At 41.7% G+C, this 19708-nt stretch overlaps 1 protein-coding gene across 3 annotated transcripts in view; it reads left to right on the top strand.

Moving 5' to 3' along the window:
• GFRA1 (GDNF family receptor alpha 1) overlaps positions 1 to 19708 on the top strand; it is a 222076-nt gene that overhangs the window by 45145 nt on the left and 157223 nt on the right. The gene's annotated exons all lie outside the window — the stretch shown is intronic.

Genomic DNA, 19708 nt, shown 5'->3' with positions numbered 1-19708 from the left:
TTATCATCATTAAACACCAGGATTAGTATTTTTTTAAAATTAGGGATCATTTAAATATCATAAAAAGTTTGAGGAAAAATGGCAGAGAACTTTTTTTTTGAGATATGAAATTTTAAACACAATGCCTTGATATTTACAATAAATGGATTCATTCAAATGGTGTATATTTAAAGAGAAGTCAAGGCACTAAAATACTCATCTCTTTAAATCACTCACCAGCTATTTAAGACAAGATCCTGGAGGGTTGCCAAATTATACTCTGTAATGTAGATTCCCCAGGAGGATGAAATCACTAGTGTTTTTGCTCACATTATTTCTGAGTAATACGGAGTATGTTTAATTTTTTAACATGTTTATTTTAACAGTGTCCAGAGTCCAGCAGCAGGGTTGGCTGCTTGGCATAAAGGGCGAACACCCTTACCTGAAACTCCCACCTGTTTGATGTTGGTGAGAAGAGAAAGTGAGCCACTGAGGAAGAAAGAGATGGGTCTGCCTTCTCCTCTCTCTCTAGCCTCCTTGGTTGTTCTCTCCCTACTGGGGTCCTGGGTGGATCCTGGTAGTAACATCAACTTGTCCACTATAGACACAGCCACATTTTAAGGAAATCCTTATAAAATGGTCCTGTTTGCAGAAGGAAGTGCCCTTGATTCACAGCTAGGTAGAATTATTTTTAAATAAGCTTGCATGTCCAGGTCTTGATTTAGGTGTTGTGGAAATGTGAAGTAATGCCTGTCACAGGGCATTAGCTTTTATATTGTAGTTAGAATTTAAATTTATGGGTATATTCCAACAGATTATTTTTCCAGCAGGTGAGTTGGGGAAAGGTTAGCAGCTGTTTTTAGTTAAGACAAAGGCCTAGAATCTGGAAAGTGGAAAAGAGGAATACTTTTTAAGAAAGGAAAACGTTATTTCATCAAGGTAGCATTCAGAACAAGAAGCTTTCATTTGAATTTACCTAATATACACACACTGAAAAAAAACACTTCCTATAAATTACATCATTTGAATCGGCAACAGGATCCAAGTGATCTTAGGACTAGTTATCTCCGTGCTTTGTATGACACAAAGGCACATTTGCTGTGGTGTGTACAAATCTATAACTTTGAATCATAACATTTTAGAGGTAGATGTGGTTTTAGCAATCATTTAGTTCAACGTTACTTAAGACATGGGGGGACTGAGGCTTATGTGACTCATGCCATAGAGCCCGCTAATGAAAAAGCTGGGACCAGAAATCGAAGCTGTTTGCTAGATCTCAGACCACACTGGCTCTTGGAACAGTCCTGAGGACAGGTTTCTTGCCTGCTTGCTTGCCTTCTCCATGACCCATCTGCTGTTGACGGTCCCTATACCTCTTTCAGGAATTCCCTCAAAGCACGACTGTGAACATTTTACTTCCTTGTTCAGAAGTCTTCTTGGCTACCCCTGGAATGAATTTAAAATGTATAAAAATATTTTGAAAATAGGAAAAAAAGTCCAAATTTTCCTTAACATCATGTTCAAAGTCTTTCCCAAACTGTCATCTGTTCATCTGTCCTACCTTTCTAGCTTCCTCTCATTCTCTTGTCCCCTACGAACACAAAGATGCTTCCTTCTTCCAGAGATGTTCTGTATTTCCACATCCCCATGTCTTCCTTCGGCTTCTGCTTTGAGTGTACGTCCTCTCTGAAGCTTACTGAATTAATTGCTGTGGCTTCTGCTTACAGGAAAAGGAACACTTTTCTTCCCGATAGCTTTGATAAAGTATTTTTTTGTCTTTCAGTGGTGTGTGTGGGTACGTGTGTGCACACATGCCTGGTTTCTTCAGTAGAGGGTAGGGGCTCTGGCCTGTTTATATGCATGGCTACTGTCTAGTAGTTGCTCAATAAATATTTCTAGAATGAAGCCAGTCTTGTTTATATCATCAAGAACTCTTCCCTTAACTAGCCAGAGAAGCTAGATTTCAACAGAGAATCGACATATAGCAGCCTTTGTGTATAGGTATATTCATTGTAGCACATTTCCAGAAACTCTTGGGGAGCAAAGGGTTCCCATCTTGGGAGGCCACACCACATAGTGAGCAAAACTTGAACTTTGTCATAAGAGAGACCTGATTTTAAATCCAGCTCCTTCATTTTCTATCACTGTGACCTTGAACAAGTTATCAGTCTCTATTTCCTCATCTCTAAAATGTGATAATGCTATTTATCTTTCAGGGATGCTATAAGGATTAAATCAGAAAATACATGTGATGTACTTGGGGTAGAGCAGGCACTCAGGAAATGGTGGTAAGAATCATCATGATGGGATCAGGAATCCCTTTAGTTAGGAACCACACTTTAGGGGCGCTAGGCTGGCTCAGTCAGTAGAGAGTGTGGCTCTTGATCTTAGGGTGGTGAGTTCGAGCCCCACGTCAGGTGTAGAGATTGCTTTTAAGTAAAAAATCTAGGGTCACCTGGGTGGCTCAGTTGGTTAAGCATCTTGATTTTGATTTGCGTCTTGACTCTTGATTTTGGCTCAGGTCATGATCTCAGGGTCATGGGATTGAGCCCCATGTTGGGCTCCGTGCTCAGATCAGAGTCTGCTTGTCCTTCTCCCTCTGCTCCTCCCCCATTCGCTGTCTCTGTCTCTCTCTCAAATAAATAAATAAAAGCTTTTTTAAAAAAGTAAAAAAGTCTTTAAAAAAGGGAACAACCACACTTTAGACAGGGTTGTAAATCCTCAGTTACTTTATTTGCTTCACTGATGCCCTTTGGGTTGATGAGATTAAGCATGGACAGAGCGCTCCAGAAAGTTGTCAGATGGGTGGGTGACTACTCCCTTGGATAGATGGTTTGGTAAAGTACAAAATGGCCAAAAGAAGCTCCTGGGGAATTTTAAGTCAAAGTCACAGCTAGCAATTTCCAGGGAAATCTAGGGAAAAGGTAGGCTCCCAAGGGGTGCTAGGTGGGGTACATAATACTGTGGAACAGCCTCCCCTCCCACACAGGGTTTTGTATCAGTGAGAACTGCTTAGGATAAACTATCATCTCACCTTTACAGAAAAAAGAAGAGGGGCAAGGATGCCACCAATCCCTCCAGCTCTGCAGCCCTCCATCATTAACTGAGCCCTAAGGGTATCCAGGCACTAACAGATTTCCTTAAAACATGTTATTAGGGGGAAGGGCAATCCTACAGCTGATTGTCTGTATAGAAGGAACATGGGTCTATGTGTATGTTTTAAACTAGGAGAGGAACAACCTCCTTATCTTCATTAGTCACTCCCAGTATCTGTCCTGTATTGAACACATCACGCAGCAATTAAGGGAGTTTGGGGAGGGTTCAAGTCTTAGGAATAAGACTCTGAGAACACTGCCCTTCCTTTCCCTAATCTCCTGCCACAGAAGAGATCTGTCTGATACTATTGTTGGTGCTCAGCTGCACCAGCTGAAGATTGTGTAGGGCCAACAAGAGCATAAAGAACCAACCCAGAGCGCTGGCTCCTTCTCCATGTCCCAGTGCTCTGACGCAGTTTGTACTCAGTCATTCCATAAAAATACTTGAGCCTTGTCTTGGACAGGTTAAGCCAGCTGTTTTGGCGGTGCACTCACTGCCCTGGTCCCTCCACCTCATTGCCTGACCTCACGGTTCAGTTGTATATAATCAGTGTGTTAGTTTTCCATTGCTGCTCTAACAAATTTAATAACTTAACCAATACAAAATTATTGTAGTTATTTAGGTTGGAAATCTGGTATGGGTCTTCCTGGGCTAAAATCAAGGTGTTAGCAGGGCTGTGATTTTTTTTTTTTTTTTTCCTGGAGACTCTAAGGGAGAATCCATGTCGGTACCTTTCCCACCTTCTAGAGTCCACCTGCATTTCTTGGCTGCTGGCTCCCTTCCTCCGTCTTCAAAGTCAGCAATGTAGCATCTCCCTGGCCCTTTTTTCTGCCTGAACATCTCTCTTGGGAAGGGTTCTCAGCTTTTAAGGATTCAAAGCGATGATTAGATTGGGTCCACCCAGATAATCCAGGATAATTTCCCCATCTCAGGATCCTTAATTTAATCACATCTGCAAAGTCTCTTTTGCCATGTAAGTAACATAGCCACAGGTTCTAGGGATTAGAAGATGGACATCTCTAGGGGGTCATTATTCTGCCCACCTTAGCAGAGACAGAGAATCCTAGTGCCCTTGGCCATCCTTTGGAGCCATCCTGGCTTCCTAGGGCTGCCCAGCTGGGAGATGATTGAAACCCCTTTAAATCTCTTCCTCAGAGGCCTCCCGATTTTTGGTAGCCTGCAATGACATTTCCATCATAATTCCTTTAACTTTCCAAATCACACCACCCAGGGCTTTCAAAAGCAGCCAATTGCTCACTGACTACCCAGCCTGGGAGATAATGGGAAGGGTGGGAGGGGAGCGGAAAATGACGTTTTGATTACCCAGGCCCTGAAACAGTCCGTCTAGAAATAGCCATGTTACAGCCAGTTCTTTTGAAACTCTGAGGCAGGTACATTTTGTAACAACTGCTATAATTTGAAGATGTCTCAAGCCACAAACTGGCTCCAGAAATGAACTTTGTTCTTTATAGCACACTTTGCCCCAAACACAGGCCCTTTAAAATAACTTGATAGGCACTTACTGCGGAATATCCTAGAGGGCAGAGATTATGGTACATTCGTCTTTGTATATGCCCAGTACTGAGCACAATGCGTGTCTGCCCTAAGTGCTGGGACAAGGCTGGTAGATGGCATGCTCTCTCATGAATGAGCCCGTGGAAGAAGAGGCTCTCATGTGACAGGACACAGAATTGAGCACGTTCGCCACTTCTACCCATTAAGCCCTCCGAAGAAGTTAAAGGACAGAAATTTTGTCTCTGCTTCCATAATGCATTCTGTAATGGAAGCAATCAAGTCAATGAAACTGTCTTCTATTGCAGTTTACTGGAGCTTCTGAACAAAAGCAGGTGCAGGAATTTGAGAGTATATCGTTTGAGGAGGCAGGATTCTAGTTCATATATCATTTAAAAAAAAATCACCCTCACCTTGTCCCACAGCACGCAGTGGGGAGTAGTGTTTGTGGAATGAGGGAATGACGGTATAGCTCGGTGCTTGGGAAGGATGGTAGCTTTGGCGCTCGGTAGCATCGAGTTGGAATCACGGCTGTGCCACTTACCAGCTCTGGCCACGTTACTTCGCCTCCAAACCTGATCTCTTAACTCCAGAGAGCAGGAAGGAAAGCGTCCGTTGGGTGACACGGTTCTTTGGGCATTGGTGGGATGGAGAAGAAGCAACCAGACATGTTGTTAGGGGTCTTGGCCCTGGAGCCCAGTGATGACATCTTTATCACCAGAGCCTGCCACACTGGGGTCCATTTCTGTTTCCTCTCTTGGGGCACAGACATGCCTCTGGATTTTGTATCAAGTTTCAGCAGGGCCCGAGACCTAGAGCTTGCCTCTGCCTCATAGACCCTGTTCTTATTACCCTGGACATGGAGATCAAAGACGGACTTGGAGAAGGAGAAGCAGAAACCTGCCTGAACCATTCAGGGTTCACAAGTGAGGCGTGCCCAGGGGAAGCCTCCCAGATGACAGGAAGCCTCCCAGATAACATGCAAAGCCCCTTTGAGATGAAACCCCTATGAGGAGAAGTTCCCTCTCTGTGAATGGGAGTCTGTCATCTCAGTCTGATCTTTAATCATTTTAAAAGGCAGCCCTTTTGATCATGAGTCTTAAAGAGTTCAGACAAAGTTTTCTGGGCCTGCCTTATTTGGGAAACATTTGTGCTTTGTAAAGACTTGGGCACACCAATGTTTAAAGGCCGTGGCAAGCATCTTCGACTCTAGTCCAAGGAACCAATTGGCAGAGGGCAGCAAACAAGGAACCTTTTGTGCCTCTGTAATTGCCAAGCAGCAGGCATTTTATAACTGCTGAGTGGACTTCAAAGTTAATCACCATTTAGAAGTCTGCATACAATGATCCTCTAAAGCACTGGGCATCAGGAAAGATTTGATGATTTACTTATATGTAAAAATCTAAACCACTACTTCCCAATAGCACTGAGTTACGTATGTCATTTAAAAATTTCCGTACCACTTTCAAAAATAAAAAAACACACAGGTGAATTAACTTTAACGTTTAATTTCACCTCATTTATCAAACTATCATTTCAGCATTTAATTCAGTATAAAAAATTATTAACTATTTTACTTTTTTCTCTGACCAAGTCTTTGAAATCGAGGGTCTGTTTTATACGTAGAGCACATCTCAATTCAGACTCACCGTGTTCAAGGGCTCAGCAGCCGCACATGGCTAGGTGTAGACTGAGGTACCAGGCTGTGATTCCTTGAGAGGGGATGCTGTCTTTCATCTGCGCCCGGCTTTCTTAGTACCCAGCGTAGTGCCAGCACCCAAGTGAGCGAGTTTATTTAGATGTGTTCATAGGATGATGAGCTGGATGCAGTTATGAGATTAGCTTGCCCAGTGGTGGCTCCAAGAGACAGAGGTTGGCATAGCTAGTCATTGGAAATAGAGTCACAACCCAGGACTCTTTTCAAACTTTTATTGAGACGTACCATACAGTTCATTCATTTCAAGTGTACAGTTCAGTGGTTTTTAGTACATTCATAGAATTGTGCATCTGTCTGACAATTAGTCTGATCTCTGTGTCTAACTTTATACCCGTGTGACACTGTCTTGATTACTGTAGCTTTGTAAGAAGTTTTGAAATTGGGAAGTATGAGGATGAGTCCTTTAACTTTGTTCTCATTTTTCAAATTGTTTTGGCTATTTAAGATCCCTTAAGATTCCATATGAATTTTGGAATCTGCTTTCCAGTTTCTGCAAAGAAAGCTGGATTTGATAGGATCGTGTTGAATCTGTAGATCAATTTGGGGAGTATTGCCATTTTTTTCAACCATAGATTAATTTGCCTGTTCTAGAATTTTTTATTAATGAGACCATGCAATACGTACTTTTTTGTGTAAGCCTTCTTCTGCACAGCATGATATTAATGAGATTCATTCATGTTGTATATATTACTATTTCCATTTTTTTATATTGAAGAGTAGTATTCTGTTGTATGAATATACTTAGGTTTATCCGTTCTCCTGTTGATGGACATGTGGACTATTTAACTGTTATGAACATTTATGTACAAGTTGCTTTTATATGTTTTCATTTCTCTTAAGTGAATACCTCGGAACAGAATTGCTGGATCATGGTGTAGGTGTATGTTTAGTTTTATAAGAAATTACCAGACCTTTCCCCAAAGTAAGGCCATTTTACACTATTACTAACAATGGAGAGTTTCAGGTACTATTTATTAATCCTCACTGACATTTGATGTTGTGAGTCTTTTTAATTTTAGCCATTCTGGTGAGTGTATACTGATGTATTATTGTGGTTGTAATTTGCATTTCCCTTATAACTAATGATGTCAGACACTTTTTTGTGTGCTTATTGATCATTTGTATATCTTCCTTTGTGAAGTGTCTGTTCAGATATTTCACTCACTTAAAATGTTGGGTTGTTTGTCTTTTTATTAGTGAATCGAAGGAGTTCTTTACAAATAATAGATACCAGACCTTTGTTAGATACCGGTTTTGTGAATATTTTCTTCCCAAAATAGCTTATTATTCATTTTCTTAATGATGTCCTTTATTGAGCAGAGTTTTTAAATTTGATGAACGTTAACTTCTTTTTGCTTTTATTGCTATTGCTTTCAGAATACTTGCTAAGATATCTTTACCTACTCTTATGTCACTAGAATATTTTCTTATGCTTTTTCCTAGAAACATAATAGTTTTAGCATTTATTTATAGGTCTATGACCTATCATGAATTTCTGTGTAGGAGTCTAAGTTTATTTTTCTCTCTATGGATGCTCCAGTACCATTTGTTGAAGAGACTTGCCTTTCCCCATTGGATTGAATTGACTCTTTTGTCAAACATCAAATGATTGTAAAAATGCAGGTTTGTTTCTGTGCTCCCTATCCTGCTCTATTGATCGGCTTGTCTGTCTTAATGCCAGTAACACTCCGTGTTGATTACTGTGGCTTTTATTATGTGTCTTGAAGTCGAGTGGTGTTAGTCCTCTGACTTTGCTCTGCTCTTTTTTTTTTTTAAGATGACTGGCTATTCTAGATTCTTGTATTTCTTATAAATTTTAGAACTGGCTTACCATTTCGTACAAAAAGTCTGGTGGAATTACTGTTGGGATTGTGTTGGATCTATGGATCAGTTTGGGGAGAACGAATATCTTAACATTAGTGAGCCTTCCAGTCTGTGAATACAGCATGTATCTCCACTTCTTTAGGTTTTTTCAGGCTTCCCACGATTTTATTTTTCCGGAGTCGCTTGTCCTATTGCTCTTTTTTCTCTCATTTCCAGTTCTTGGTTCTACAGTGCACTGGAGATGAGGGGGTGTCCTATAGTGAGATTGCTGCTGGGGTTTTTGGCAGATCAGCTTATCTGTAAAAAGAGGATGAGAATGATATTTAATTCACAGAGTTTGGGGGAGCATTATATAAAATATTTAAATAGGGCCCTTAGAAATAAGGGCTCAATAAATGTTGGCTTTGTTTCAGACTGCCCTTCATGACCCAGCTCAGTTTGGACCTGGTCCATGAAGCCCCATTCCTGAAATTTCTCTTTTCCACACTCTGCTGTTTTACTCTCTGGAGACTTTAACACTTTTGCCTTGAGTGTGTCTGATATTCCTTTTTATTGTAAGCTGTCTGTAGGATTTGGGGTTTGGTTTCCTTTAGGTGCACTGATTGCTCATTATAGAGCATCAGCTCCAAGGAACACTAAAAAAGTATCAGAAAATTAAACTGTATTTTTTCTGGGTGTGATTACATCCATTATCTTATGTTTTCCTTGAAGAAGTGGTAAAGTTTGGCTTTATCCTCAATTACAGGTGAGAAAACTGAGGGACTCCAAGAGGGACTAAGAACCAGCCATAAGCAATTAGGGACAGAGCCAGAACTAGAACCCAGGTTCTGGACTTGAAGAATAATAGCCACGATGCTGGAAACACACAAAAACACACACACACACACACACACACACACATACCTATGCGTACGTGTGTGTGTGAGTGTGTGCATGTGTATACATATATATACATATGTATATATATGTAGAAAGCATGCTTAAAATTTCTTAAGCTCTGTAAGATGCTGGAATCATTTTCTTCAGGGCCAGCCAACGGCACAAATCCTTCATGAAAATGACATTTACATTTCATGGCTGTGCTAAGCCAGTGAATAATATCATACAGGTTTAAAAGAATCTTAAGCTGCCAAGTGAACTTTGCCTTCTCTTTTTGAAAAGCGACTCAGTGGGGTATGATATGTGGTGGCAACATTTATTGCTTGCCTGCTCTTCTTCACAAGGATAAAAATTTACAGCTGCAGAGGCTGATTGGGAGGTCCTCAGCTCTCTTGGTCCTCTGCCCCCTTGAAATGCCCTGGCTCCCCCATAGAAGAGTTCAGCCCAGCGTGAGGTCCTGCCGTACACAGCCATGATGTGGGCTGATGAAGAGAGAGGAGCCACGTTATCTACCAAGCCTGTGAGTAGACGACTTTAAAAAACATACTGCTTTCCAGAAGAAAGACCCACGCTCTGAAAGTTTCATGAAGTACCTGTCGTTCACATTTAATTACTTGCTCCCACCTCCCTCTGCAAGATACTAGCATTTATGTCATATAGAGTGTGGGGTCATACTTTAGGGTTTAATGTTTGCTCACATAATAAATACTGATCTTGCTTCCTCGGGAACAAGTCTGACCAGGAGAAAATGAATGCCCCATCGCTTGACGTGTTTTCTCCTATCTCTCCCCTGGGCTGCATCCTTTGATGCTAGGGGCTGGTGGGCATGAGAGTAGACTTCTTGCTTTCAGATCCATGGGGGTATGTTTTACTCATCACAACAAGCACCATTTCTAGGGGGCCAAAAAAGTGTGTTGATCTTCATGATATCGTGAAACTTCATTTCTCACAAGTCTCTGTCCAAATCACCTGCTTCTAAGTGCCCTCTGTGTGCTGGGCGCACACACTCTTTAGAAGCTGGATGTGCTCGAATCCCCACAAGAGCCCCTGTGGCTCCCAGTGCATCGGATGCGGTTGCGGAGCCTTAGAGAGGGCAGCTAACTCGGCCAGTGGCTGAACCAGGCTCCCGGCTCCAGCACTGTGACTCCAGAACCTGCACGTGTACTCTCTGCAATGCATTTCCTCCTACCCTGCCTCCTTCCGTCCCCCCACCTCTCACTTTCTCCTTTTCCTGGGCCCTAGAAAGATGACTGCTCTATCAGCTGACAGATCTTTGTCACTCTGGTATGTAGCCCTGTGTTGAATTGTTCTCCCTTTCCTTAGCCTCGTCTTAGAATTCTTATCTTTACATCTGGCTCTGCGTCTTGTCCCCATATCCTTACTTTACCTCAGCTGTTGCCATAAACCTACAGAGATCATGACATTTTTTTTAAAAAAGAGAACTTGTAAAGTTTTAACAAAGTCAGGGCTCACCCACGTGATTTCTGCAATTGGACCCCAAATCCACAGATAATAAAGGTAGAGAAAAAATTGTGGTTGGAGTTCTAGAACGATGGGGATTCAGATACGAAGAAATATTATGGGTATGGCTCAAGTTAACTTCCTGAGCTGTTTGAAGGAGTGAGGTACTTCGGCTGTTAAGCTTTTGCACATCTGTCCATTAGGCATTCATTAAGAGGCAGTGTAGCATCGTGGTTAGGAGCTGGGGTGTGAAGCCAGATCACTTGCTTCCCTGTGACCTTTGGTAACTTCAGCTAACCTCTCTGGTCCTGTGTTTCTTTATGAGAACTTTTATTCTTTATTATGAGAATAATAATGATAGCTAACTTTCAGGGTGATGGAGAGGATTAAGACAATCTGTGTAAAGTACTTAAACTAGTAGGTGATATATTGAACACCCTGAAAACATATTAATTATTATTAATATGAAGATGTCTCTTCTACACTCTAATATTCTGCCTTGGACTTTGGGACTATAATGAACAGAACATCCCTGGCATCATGGTGCTTTCAGCTTAGGTGGAGAGAAAGGGAGAAAATGATGAGTGTGCATTAGTGCACCAGAGGTACATACTGGTAAGTGGGGGTGTATAGCCAAGTCCCGAGGAAGGGTTCCCGGGACGTTCAGGTTAGAACCAGAGACCTAGAAAGGATGGCAAAGGTGTTCTAGTCAACCCCCCTTTGGGACCTAGAGTGCTTAAATGATTTGTCCCCATTTATTCAGAGGATTAATGGTAGGGCCAGTTGAAACTGGGGTCGGGCCAGAGTGTTTCACGTGGCCAAACCTCCTCCCTGAAGATGTAAGCCAATATGCCGAAACATATTCATTCCCCAAATCATTCCAATCAGCAATGCTTGCTGCTGGGCGCAGCTTCTCCGAACTCAGACTTCAATTGTCTCTGGCTCCTGGGAGCTCTCCTGAGAGTAATCTGTGCCAAACCATCAGAATAATGATGGCCATTGCCTTATGTTTACTTTAAAGTTGTCTATCCTGGTAATGATCACCTGGCAAAGAGAGAGACTTATCCTGTTGGACATTTGCAAATATCTAATTTGAATTTAGAAATCTGGGCAACCAATCCGATTAAAGCCTGGCTCTCACAGATCTGCCTGAGGAACGCATAGGTGCTGAAATCAGTTGACTTGGAAACAGAATGGCTAGAATGTCTTTTAGGAAGTGTATGTTGGGTGGGGAGCATAGAAATTGATTGAAGAAGGCATGAGAACCTTAAAGATTTCAGATGGTTTATAATTTATCTGTAATGGGAAAAAGGCTTTACTACCGAGATAATATCTTGGGATAACTTTGAAACCACCAGCCGTATTATGGATGTGTTTGTGGATGTATGTGAATTGCAGGGAATGAAATTCTTTTTTCTGTGAATGTAATTTAACGTGGATAAGATGACGAATAAGCTATATGCAATAAGAGCCTATTTGATATAATGTGTGTAATTTTAAACTTAAAACCATCATGCTTTAGAACTGGAAGGGACCTCAGAGATCAAACTGGATTGTAGCTGGAGGAACCAAATCCCAGAGATGAGTGGCTTTGCCTCTAGTGCGAATAGAATCCAGATATTTAGACCATTGTGTTTGGAGACTTTTTAGAACATAAGGCTTGATTGCTGCAGGATAATTTTTAGTAATTTTTTTTTTAACCAATAGTGGGCTTATGGCATTGCTAATCAGAGCCAAACTGATTTCGTCTGGAAGGTGGACTGACTCTTCAGCCCCTTGCATACGTGGATGCTTAATAAAAATACTTTCTGTGACCCCCTAATTAATACTCCATTATGTAAATTTAGGGAAATGAGAACAATATTATTTATCAAACTCTTCTTTTGTTTGCGCTATTAACGTGGCTTCTTATGATTTCTCAGTTAGCTGATTTAAAAGAATTCAGAGAAAGTCATGTATGTTTTTCTTTTCAAAGAAAAACACTGGTTGCTAGAGGGATTGAGTTTAATACAGTTTCATATCATAGAGGTTTTAATAATGCAGTCTAAAGTATTTGTACATGAATTCATTAAGCCCAGATTAGTCTTATTATAATTACTCAAAAAGTAATTCAATTTAAGAGAAAACATTTTAAATGGATATAAAATACACTGTTAGCTGGGAAGCCATACTGTTCTACTTTATCAGCTCCATAAAGTACTAGCAGATTTGAACATAACTTTCACAGTATACAGAATGCAATCATAAAAAGTATTATTCCTAAATCTATTTTTTTATGTTCTTTCAGTAGTTAAGAGCTTTATCCCTCTGTGCTAGGAATGAGATATACTAGGGATAGCATGTCATAAAAATCTTCGGGACTTCCTAGCTTGCATCTCTTGAACTGCCTCCCCAAGTCAGGGCTGGCTGATGTGTTACAAGCATGCGGCCCAAGATTGATGTTGGTAACACATTCCCTAGAAAGTGTAGCAGGAAGGTACTTCAGGGCTTTTAGAACAATTTTTTTTCTTACTCACAAATACTAAAAGACATTTACTAACTGCCACGTGCCTTCAAAAGTATGCCAAAGACAGGCCAAGTATTGGTCTTCATTTCTAACATGATAGAAGGTGAAGAGAGGCCAGGAGCAAGGAAAACCAGAGAACTTTCCCTAGCCTGCACCCAGAGTGAGACAGAGAAGAAAAAGCAGAAGGAGATGCGAGGCCTACTTGCGTGAAAGAAAGGGTGAGCGTTTGGCATCGAGGGCTGGAGACTGAGGAGTGTGGCCTTCTGGCTAGTGCTTGATCACCATGACTCCCAGGGCTGCCCGAGGGTGCCTGGGGGAAACAAGAGGAGCGTGGACATGGGCTGTGTGGCCACGCAGCTCCCTGAGCTGTCTGGCTTTGGAGACACAGGAAACTAATCACGCTCCTGGGTGGTGCCATGGAGACCACGCCAGGAGCTCTGGAGGAGCCTTCCCTCTGGCCAGGCTCCAGGAGAGCAGACTTGCACCTGGTTAGGAAGGGGCTCCACTTAAGTGGTTTGTTGTGTTCAAACTTTCACATTTATTTAGTCAAGCAGCAAAACCCTTCATTTTTTTAAAGGCAAATTCTTCATAGAACTCCACTGCACCTAGCAGAATGGGTCTTATTCCCGCTGTCCCCATGCCCCCTATCTTCTTTGAGCACTAGGCCTCTGGGAGCATGGCTTCAAACATGGATCAGAGCCCAGGGCAGGGTTGGGTGAGCCCTTTACGTGGTGGCCTTGAGAGATAATGACAGGTCCAGAAGAGAGAGGCAAAGTCAGAAGGGTGAGTGGTGCCAAAAAGAAAGGCTGGGCCCTGGTTTTCTGGAGCATCTGGGTTTTAATCACAACCCTTTTGATACCAAGTGTTTGGAGATAGGATGTCATTGGGTCTCTGATTAAAAATAATTCATTCATGAGGTAATATTTGAGAATGGCTTTAGAGTTTCTTAATGGCACATAGCTACATGACAAGAAGGAATCAAAATGATCATTTTATTTTAATGGATTTTTTCCCTGATACTTTTACAGTCCTATACAAGTCATGAAGGCTTTTCAAATGGTAGACAATCAATACATGTGTGTTGACTAATAATCCTACAATTTGTAGAAATCTTTCTGAGTACTAGTTACTGTGCATTTTTATATGCATTACCTCATTTAATCTCCACAGAAATTGATGAGGTAGCACAGAAATGACCTATTGTTAATTTGTGTGTTGCTGATGAGAAATTCAAAGCTTGGGGAGGTTAACGTCATTTGCCCAAGGTCACACAGCCAGATGTGGAACCGGCTCTGACTTCAAGACCTGAACTCTTCGCTACGCCGTCCTATTGCTTATTATTACAATAACATTAACTTTCACTTTTTGAACATGTGTGATAAACCAGCTACTATGTGTTAATTGCTTTACATGCATCTTGGTTGTCCCTTTGAGTTCGAAAAGCAAGTTATATTATCTCCATTTTATAAATGAAGAAACTGAGACCCCAGAGGGTTTAAATAGCTAGCCCAACATGGCTAGGATGGTGAACTAGCAAGGATTTTAACTTTTATGATTTGATGCTAAAGCCCATGTCTCTCTTCTGATTAAATTACCCAACCTGATCCTCGTCATAGCCCCAGCGTAGGGAAGAAGTTATCTCTCCCATCCCTGTTTTCTAGATGAGAACACAGGCTACAGGAGGTTTCGCCTGGCCAGGGGCTAGGACCCAATCTTAGGTCAAGGGATCCAGTGGCCATGATTATGTGGTAACATGGCACTGGATCATATTTGGGAGAATAGGAGTTAGCCCAGCCCTCCTTGGGAAGCCCACCTGCCATTTCTGGACCTTGGCTTTGTCAATGTCAAGCAGACCTACTCTGGAGTGCTGGTATTCAACAAGAGAGGAGGCATTGGTGTACCCATTTTTCAACATAGAAAAGAAAGAATTCACTTCATTCACAGAGATTTACAGCAGTATGCAGACTGAGTTCTAGTTACTCTTCATATCCATGGTAAAGCTAGCTGGATTTGAAATCTGGTGAGGGCGGGTAGCTCCACTGATCTTGAAATTGATTTTGGTTAATGGTGAACCAGTGTTCATTTCGGCTATTCCCTATATCCCTGGCTAGTTGGGTCCCAGTAAAATTTACAGTGCCCCTGGTTAGTTGGGTCCCAGTAAAATTTACAGTGCTTTACTGTAAAAGCACTTGTACTTGAAAGAGAATTTTCTCTCTGTAGCTCAAACCACAGGAGGACTCACAAGACAGCTATCTCCCCAGGTGAGACTACTTAAATGGGAGTTAAGTGCATGCATTTTCAAGAAACTAAACTCCCCTCATATATAATTTAACCTAGAAAAGAAAGCAAAATTGAGAGAGTAGTATGATTACATTGTTTGAGACTGGTAACTTTACTTCCCCTAGTCTTATGGAAGTCAGGCACACTTTCACTGTTTGGCATATCTTTAATGCTGTGGGGTGTAGGCTAAGTGTGATGTTGTAATAACAGGGACGGTTTCTCTAACCATAGCCATGGACTGTGGATTGAAATAGTAAATTATTCCTAGCAGACCGAATGGGCAATAAGACTGCCATCCAGTTCTCCTCATAAAATAAAGCAATAGATAAATAAAGGAGAACCAGCTCACTTAACCTGCGTGGCTCTGTGCACTGCTAATTATTAACCCAGGCACAAGAGAAGGGTTCACCCAGAGTGTAGTTAAATCATTTTTAATAGAGGTAAACACTAGCCATGTGGATGAGTAGCACTCAAGAAAGTTTTTAATCAGCAACGTTTAAGAATCACCCAGCCTAATTGCCATAACTTATTAATAATAATAAGTGATCTAGTCTTTTTATGGCCCCTGTCTCTGGAGGACTCAGTGCATTAAAGATCTCTGGGGTGTGAATCTCTCAGTAGCTGTCGGTGGGGGGAGGGCAAGTACCCTTGATGCTCATTCCTAATGGAAGAAACTGGACATCGAGGCTAAGAAAGACAAATATGAGTTCCTTTTTATTTTCTTCTTCCCACATCTGAGTCACCAACTTCTACACGGCCTTTCATTTATCTATAGGACCAGAATGGCTCCAGGGGGTGGGGGGAGGGCTGGAGAACAAGCTTTCTTTGTTCACGTGAATGATTGGGGTTGAGGGAAGGGAGTGTGAGCAGAGCTTTGTCTGAACTAGTTTATTTCCTCTGCCCAAGTGTCCCTGGTGTCCCTTGGCCTCAACGTAACTGTGGCTGGGTGGGTGCTAGCAACTTCCAGCTCTGTGCTTGTGTGATTTCCCACTCCTGGGAGAGCAGGAAAGATGGCGCTGAGTCTTACTCTCAGAGTGAGTCTTCACAGCAGCTGATGGGAGGATGTTTGTGTAAATTATCTAACTTAACCTGCCCAACACCAAGGTGTGGGCATTGAAATATCTCCAGGTCATCAACAAGGAACTTCAAGTTCAGAGCGTGTAAGTGATCGACTACCACATGATTCCTAGTGATTGGTTAGACTGAAAGGTGAATATCACACTCAAATTTGAGGCCCTTTGGATTTTATGAGTGACGAGTCCCTGTGGTTTGGGATGATGGGCACAAACACCAGAGTACATGATGGTAAGAGTATTTCTGTGGCTAATATCTTCTGAGGTCCAGAATTTTGGGGGAGGTAAAATGTAGCCAAACAGCACAGGATTTACCTTATTCTCACTTATATTTTGTTCTTCTGTCCATGAATCATTCGAGATTGAACCTGGATGGCTGTTTCAGTCTAGAAAAGTGAAATTTTGAAGAAGGTACCCAAGCCATTATTATATACAGCAAAGAGCTAACTAATGCCAAGAACGGAATGATTTATGCCATAGACTACAAAAGACATAAATTTAGAGTGTAAATTGCAAGATAACTCATGTGCAAAATTGTTGCAATATTTATACTAGTGTTTATTAAAATTTACATTTGAATAAAAAGGTGCAAAATGTAAATGAAGCTGAAAAACGTTTCTTTTTTTCTTAAATCTAAAATAGCTTATACGAAAATCAAGAGAGTTTTTTGGAATAGAAGATATGAATAGTACTCTATGCAGATTTGTCTGCTAAAGCATGAAATATACAGTGAAATTGGAAGGAATAAGGTCACTAAATCCCTGCCTGAAGTTCCTCCCACCCTGCCCACCGATACTTTCCGGTGATTCAAATCAGTACTGAATTTCGAAGGAAGCGCTCCCTGTCAAAAGCCACAGAAAGGAGGGTGAGGATTCAGGACGGATGTCGAGACTGGATCCGTATTTGAGAGACTAATCTTATTTCACTGATGCTTTCAAGGTTGGAAATTTTTGTCTGTACTCATTAGAGGAGAATGATAAATCTCTAATTTGTACTTTGCTAATAATAGGGATGAGCTTGTGTGCTTCATTAAGGTTAAATGAATCTCATGTAGTCCTAGCTGAGTCTTTCATGCCATGTGTAACCTTGGGAAAAGTCTTCTACTTCTGTGGGACTCAGTGTCCTCATCTGTAAAGTGAGGGCGTTGGAGCAGATGAGCACGAAGACCCACCAGCCCTTTTTCCTTCCCTCCTGTGTGGGAGCATAGCACACCAGGCAGTGAGGACCCGCAAAGATGATTAAAACACACAACTCTTGCTCTCGGGAGCTCATGGTCTATGTAACTAACTAACTAACTATAATATGAGCTGTAATTGCAACGTGCACAAATTAGGGGCACAGGGGTAGAAACAGTGACTTCTCTCTGTGGGGATAGGCTCTGAGAAACTTCGCAGCGGCTGTGTCATTTGAAGGCTGAGGAGGAGGGCTCCCTTAGGTGTGCAGGCTGGTCAGAGGGTGGGTGGTTCTGACGGCATGTTCCAGACGGCAAATTCGTGTGGCAGTGGTGATGGGTATTAAAGAGGGCATGTTCTGCATGGAGCACGGGGTGTTATGCACAAACAATGAATCATGTAACACTACATCAAAAACTAATGATGTAATGTATGGTGATTAACATAACAATAAAAAAATTAAAAAAAATTCGGTGGCAGGTGTATTTAGGAAGCTGCACGTGGTCCTTCTCACAGTCTCCGGAGAGTATGGAGGCATGGGGGGGGGGGGAGAGTGCCATCCACACACTGCTGGTCAAAACCTGTACCAATAATGAGTGACTGAGGTTAGGAAGTAATACATCGAGTATATATACATATATACACACGTGAGGGCAGAGTTGAAGTTGTCCTGTAAGGGCATCACTCTGTCCATTTACATCCCAGTTAGCTTTCGTGAATGTGAGTGAGAGGGTGGTGTTTTAGCCAGCTCCCTGGGCATCGTGAGCCTGCAGCCTGTCATACCTGAGCCACAGCCTGGGTGTGCCCTTGGGAGCATATGTATGGCATATGAATGACACCCCTCGTGAGGGTCACGTCTGCGCCACCGGAATGAAAACTGTTCCCACAGGGATTCTGTCCTTGCAGGCTGTTTAATCCACCAGGTGCGTATTTCATCTTTGAAAGGTGCACACGCACCTTTCCTGGGCTCTCCACTCTCTGTGACCTCGTAGGAGCTGATGTTGTAGCTGACGACTGGCAGCAAATTCGATGTCGATGATACAGTTCTTGTTTAGTTTTTAATAGGAAAATAAAGTTTTAAAATTCAGATTATAGATGAAAAGCATGGCCATTGTTAAAAAATTAAAGTAATACAGAAAGGCCTACCTAAGATTTAAAGAAGTGACCCCACATTCCATCACTGAAGACAAACATTTCCGTAACTTTCTTCGTGGAGATATATGCATGGGTACGTGCACATAAGTGGGCTCAGGATACATGTTTCATGTTGCTGTCTGATTTTTTTCATTCAAAAGTAATTAAAGTCTTCATTTGAAATGGGGGCACCATAACCCATTGTGTGGGATAAATTATTTGTGGTTTGATTTCCTATAGACAAAACAAGCAATATCCGTTCTTTCGCCATTATGCACAATGCCGTGATGAACATCCTTGTTAGATTTCTTTGGTGCCTTTAGTTATTTCTGTAGATTAAATTCCTGGAAGTGGTACTATTAGGTCAAGGACTGTATGTTTAACATTTCCTTACATCTTGTCAAGCTGTCTTTCAGAAGCTTCGTACCTATGTACAGCCCCATTAACAGGGCGGGAGCTGGTTCATGTCTCGGAGGGGCTGTCTGTGTTCCTACCAGCACTATCTTCCATCTTCAAGTTATTGAGTGAGAAATAGGAGCAGCCAAGAGTACTTTGGGGTGACTGGGAGGCAGTAGAAGCAGGATGAGCCTGAATGCACAGGAGAGATGTCAAAAAGGACCTGGTGTATGCATATCTATTCACCAAAAGATATGGACGAACATACTCATCTCAATTCCTAATTGTCAGACACTGAAATGTCCATCAAGATTACAAGGGGAAAATAAATTACAGTATAATCACACAGTGGAATACTATATGGGAAAGAGAATGAATGACCTACTAGTACATGCTACATGGGCATGGATGACTCCCACAATCACTGTGCAGCAAAAAAAAAAAAAAAAAAAAAGGCAGACAGAAAAAATACATACCATATGAGTCCATTTATATTAAGTTTAAAAGCAGGAAAAAGTGAATGTAGGGTGTTAGAAGTCATGCTGGTGGTTACCCTTAGAGGGATATTAGTGACTGCTTGTTCATTTATACCTTTTGCTAGATGTATATTTCCCAGTGCTGGACAGAGTGCTTGGCATATGGCCTCCCCAATATTTGTTGGAAAAAAATTAATATTTTT

The sequence above is a fragment of the Phoca vitulina genome, unplaced genomic scaffold, assembly GCF_004348235.1.
Source record: "Phoca vitulina isolate PV1807 unplaced genomic scaffold, GSC_HSeal_1.0 scaffold28, whole genome shotgun sequence".
Classification (NCBI taxonomy): Eukaryota; Metazoa; Chordata; class Mammalia; order Carnivora; family Phocidae; genus Phoca; species Phoca vitulina.
This window is presented reverse-complemented; position numbering and strand designations above follow the sequence as displayed.